This window comes from Callospermophilus lateralis, chromosome 18 (assembly GCF_048772815.1).
Source record: "Callospermophilus lateralis isolate mCalLat2 chromosome 18, mCalLat2.hap1, whole genome shotgun sequence".
NCBI lineage: Eukaryota > Metazoa > Chordata > Mammalia > Rodentia > Sciuridae > Callospermophilus > Callospermophilus lateralis.
Window position 1 is genome coordinate 4,339,744 of NC_135322.1, and position 5,535 is coordinate 4,345,278.

Here is a 5,535-nt window from a genome sequence, read left to right on the forward strand (position 1 = left end):
TAGGAGTGCTCTGTGGGTCTTTCCAAGGACAAGGGTCATGCTCCCTTCCTTGGACAGCTTGAGGTACAGGCTGGTTTTTCAGTGGGAACTGCTCCTGCACTTCTCAGGACCCTGCCTGCACCAACAAGAATAAAATCTAGCCTAAATACACAAATTTATTACCATTGAGCTGTGATAAACGCACTTCATAAGAGTGAAATGGAGATGTGATCAACTATCTTTCCATTTTTTACCAAATCAGAATGTGACATTATGCTACAACTCTTGTACACGTCCCAGCAGGAGAGGTGCAATTCCTAGGTGAGAACCCAGGGCTTCCTTCCTTGTGGCACAGCAGGCAGCAGGAGCACTGTGCTCCCACCAGCCTTCCCCTCTCTTGCCAAGTGCAGTCTGGTTGTGTGGAGTGGCCCAGGTGGACACTGCACAGGAAGAACTGGGAATGACTCCATTCCATTTCCCTCAAGAACATGAACTAGGATTGCTGCTTGTAGGATGTTCTGCATAAGGTGAGAACCACCAGCTCTGCTCCCCTCCACCATGGCCACGTGGTTGCCACTACCAGCTGAAGGCCACACTGTCTTTAGGGTCAGAAAGTTATGTGAGTCTTCCATTTATTTCTATATTGGTGCTTTCAGTGTGAAAAATGATGAAACATCATATAAAAAACATGCAATCTCTATATACTGATAGTAAGATTAGGCTACATTTTACCTATATTTTAATACTGCGAATTAAGCCCATGGGTGGGTTGCTACTGAGCTTCATCTTCAGTCTTATTTTTGAGACAGGGTGTTGCTAAATTGTTGAGTCTGGCCTTCAACTTGTAATTCCTTTGTCTCAGTCTTCCAGGTTCCTGGGATAATAGATGTTTTCCACAGCACCCAGCAAGATTTTGTGGTTTTTATACAAACAAAGCAGAGCCTGGATAGAGTGCAGGCAGTGGACTCACGGCTCATGAGAATAAAGGGGCTGACCATGGGAAAACACACTGATATTAGCTCATTGGTGTTCACCAACCACCCTTTGGGGCTGGAAAATAGAGCAATATGAACATTTAATAGGGAGGAGAGGGTGTGGAATGTCACAAAGGTGCCCACCAGGACAAGGATTCTCTGGGTGGCTCTGGACTCAGGGGAGGTTCTGGGGGAAACTTTGATGCTGTGAATGTGCTGAACCCTCTGCTTGTGCCTGTACAGAAGGAGAACCATGGAGCCACTGGACCAGATCATGAGCAAGGAAAAGACAACCTCAGGAAATACAAATAAGGCTGCATAACGAGTTCGTTATTTTGTCACGACCAGCAGAAGAACAGTACCCAAGATCTCTTTTCTCTGTTGTGTTTTTCCTACTCCATTTGGTAAGCATATAGAGAGGAAAAATGGAATTCACCACCATGTACAGGATCCAGCAGAGGGAAATGGATGAGCCAATGTACTTTGGAGCTTTTCCTTTGCAATCCTTCCAACAGGAGTTCATGGGGCTGATGGTGATGTTCTGGAAGACGCTCAAGAGGCAGGTGATGAAAATGGACACACTCCTGCCCACTCGCTGAATATACAAAATTAGTTTGCATGCAAAATCACTGAGAAAATATTTCAAGCCGAAAGCTGTGATTGTCTGGGGAATTCCTTTAGAGAGAATGACCAAGGAGTTGGCTATCATGAGGTGCTTGATAATCAAATCTGTGGTCCTTAATGTACAGTCATTCCAGGAATGGACTAAATTATCATAAAGCAGAGAGAAATTTCCCAGAATTCCAACAGCTGTCTGTGATAAGAACATCAGTCCTATTGTCACATTCCTGGAGGCCATTTTGTCATTCACACAATGTCCTTTACATTATGGCAACAGTTGTTCCTCTGAGCAAAAAGACTCCTTGAAAATAGTTGTGCCCAAGCACAGTGGGAAGCACCTGTATCTGCTTACTAGCTGTGGGGATGAGGCAGGAGAATCACTTGATCCCAGAAGTTTAAAGCCAGTCTGAGCAACATAGAGAGATCTCCATCTTCAAATAATTTTTGATGCCAAGAGTAGCTTCCATTGCATGCACCTGTGGGATTGCAAAGCCCTCAAGATGCACAGGTTGATGGGGAGATTTAACAGTATGCTGTGTAGAAAAATGAGCCTTGACCATCAGATGATGCTAACCTGGGAGAGGCAATAAAACGTGAGAACAAATGCATAGAAAGAATTTAACATTTAAAGTTTCAGAAAGAACTGATATTTGCTAGTCACATTGGAAAAAAGAACTTCAATGGCCACTCACACCATATACAAAAACATTTCTGACCTAAACTTTAAAGGTGAGCAATAGGACATTTATAACAACAAGAATTTGAGTAAGAAAATGAATATTAAACAGCACAAATGTGAAAGAGATGGTTGAAATGACATGTTAGGATACATTAAATGAGGACTTAAACTCATCAAGTGCCACACACTGGGTGAGTTTGATGTATACAGTGCTGATACATCTTACAGAATGCATAATAGAAGAAAAATTGAACATTTTCAAAAGTCATCATTGAATGAATAATAAACATGAGGGGAAAAGTTCCACATGGTTATTTAAACAACTCCTCAGTATAAGCACACACCAACCAGAATCTAAAATAAGATGTTAGGAAATACCTTGATTGGAAGGTTGAAGATAGGCCAGGAATCTCATGAACTGGCAATGGGGTGTTAAAATTGATGCTTCTGATGGTATCCACTTGCTAGATCACATAGAAGCCTCTATGCTACCAATTCCAAACTGACACATGATCATGCAGTCCTACAGAATTTGCCTATGTCCATGATGGTGAATTCAAGACTGATCCACAGTTTACTTCCACAGAGAAAAGGGGGAGTGAGATGGATGAGGTCAGCACAAGAAAATTAGTGGGTACTGAAGGAGAGCAAATGTTAAGCCATGCTTACATAATTATGTCAAATGAGCCTAGTATTGTGTGCAACTATAATGCTCTAAAAATATGTTAAAAATTAAATGAGAAAAAAGTGCTTTTGAGCAACCAAAATAGATGTTACAAAATTATGAACTTTTAAAATTTAAAATAAATAAATGGAAGAATATCCCTTGCAAACAAAGATAAAATTCCAGACTAGAAATACTCATTTGTGTCATTGCAGAAATAAAGGATAGTAGAATTTCTAAAGGACATATTCAAAATTATTATTTGGTCCTGAATAATGGAACATGAAACACTAATCTCTGATAAATAGTTTAGGATAGAAATGGAATCCTCACTGATATCAGGCTAAGAGCTCCTAGGCATGACTGCTACATTACTGCAACTGTAAGTGATGAAGCAGGATTTGTGAAGGACATTTCAGTACAAGAGACATGTGAGTAGAAGCTGGAGCTTGTGAATATTTTGCTGAATGAAATGAAAAACAGAGGAAACTGTCATGAATTTGTGATTCATGATGAAACATTATTAAACCAGGGGAAATACCACAGATGATTTTTTCCAGCAACCACTGTGCATTCCTGTCCTTACAATGAGCCTTCTCTTGTGTGTGCATCAGGGAGAGAAGTCTCCCTCAGCCATCACAGCAGGGGTTCAGGGAGGTAGATTCCTGTCTGCACTAGGTGGATGGTGATGTAGTGTTAGAAAAAACACAACACTTTTATTTCTGAAAGGTCCCAGTGTTCTCTGCACAGGATGAGGTGATCCTTACAGTTCCATTGTCACCTTTACTATGGGCAGGAAGACATTACAAACAGCCATAGAGCACTTCAAAATATGCTCTATGATTTTATACAGTAATGAGAAGAACAGATTAGTGACTAACTTCAGTCCTTAGGCTCTTTTTCAAATAAACATTCACTAACAATGGTATTATTCACCTGTACACCTCCTCAGAGTGTATTTTATTAAATAACATTAAGAGCCAGAAGACTTGGCTTCAGGTCAGCGACACTTCTCCTTATACTACTGAGCTCATAGAGAAGGAATTAATTCATTTTCTTGTCCACCTTTTCACTGAATCAGTTTCTATGACCAAACCCCTCTGCAGACATGTCCACATCCTCAGACTCCTTTTCCTGATGTTGATGCGGAAATAGAAAATACTCACCTTGCTTCTTGTGAACAAGGAGCTGAGCTCAGTGTGAGGTCCTGACAGCAGCACAGGGAGGAGGCAGTTGCACCCTGAGATAAAGGTTTTCCACTCCTGTGACCTCACTTCCTCTCGGGGCTGCAATTATCACCTCACCTGTAGAGGCAATGACAGTGCAGGCCTGGGGAGCCCAGGACAAGGCTGAAAAAAGTTTCTCCATTCTTGACAATTACTAAGGCAATTATTCCTTGTTAGTAACTTCAAAATAAGTGCCAAGGAGTTTGGGAGAGGCTGTTGATCCCTGAAGGCTGACAGTGTCTCCTATGGAAGGTTCAGGAAATATTGAGGTGGGACCTCTGAGTGATTCACAGAGGGTTTGTGTGTCCTACTGGATTTCTGAGTTCCCAGAGATTCTGACCCCAAATCTTGCTAATTCTGGCTTCTGTCCCATCCTTTCCCATTCCCTTCTCTTCTGGGAATAAGCTGGTTCTGTGACCTCAGCTCCAGGCAGGCAGGGGTATGGAGAGCGTAGACCACACCAAGGTAAGTGCTCCTGTTGGTGACATCTGATGGTGGCATCACATCCATTTCTTGGCAATGGATTATTTCACCGGAAAGAAGACTCAGAAAGTAGCCAACAGGATGGATCACTTAAAGCATATGCTAGACGCATGTGGGGAAGGTGGAGGCTTGGGAACAGGACACCTACCCCAGCACTGGGAAGGATGTGGGTTTCAGTGATGAGGCATGGAGTGTGCAGTATTCTGCTCCCAGGGGATGTGCACCAAGGCCTTCTCCCACTATGTTTTATGGAGTCTTGAAGGAGCCAGTGCAGCCTGGAGATGCTCACAGATGAGCTGCTAAACCACGACTGCATGAAGCACCTGTGCTCCATGGAACAGCAGCAGAGGACCCATAGGGCAGAGCTGGGACACATCTTCTGAGCATAGATAGCAGGTGGCACAGCAGAAGCAACCATCCTGCATACATGTGGGTAACCCACAGGGTCAACTCCAACCCTCATACCTGCAGGAGAGGGTCAAATACAAGTACACTGAGCTTGATAGTCTCCAGATCCATCTGTTTACTGGCAAATGCCATAATGTTATTCTTCTGTACAGCTGAGAAATACCCATTGTGTATAATATCATATTTTCTTTATCAATTCATCTATTGAAGGGCCCTTAGGTGGGTTTTGTAGCTTAGCTGTTGTGAATTGTGCTGGTATAAACATGGGTGTGGGTGCATCACTGTAGTAGCTGAACTGGGTGCACAGAGCTTCTGCTGGAGCCCATTATTCACCATCCACACAGCGAGTTTAGCTCAGCTACTCCAGAGGCTGGGCAGTCAGCATGTGGCTCCAAACACAGCACAGATTAGTGTGTCTGGTGACCAAGCCCCCAGTAAACACAGCCACTCCCTTCAGGTGTTACATATCAAGGCAAAGGCCTGAGCTCACACGGGTAGGGC

General features: G+C 43.1%; 1 pseudogene; it reads right to left on the reverse strand.

The window, feature by feature from the left end:
- Positions 1-773: 773 nt before the first annotated feature.
- On the reverse strand, positions 774-1,853 carry LOC143384222 (vomeronasal type-1 receptor 4-like; annotated as a pseudogene).
- Between the last annotated feature and the right edge of the window lie 3,682 nt (positions 1,854-5,535).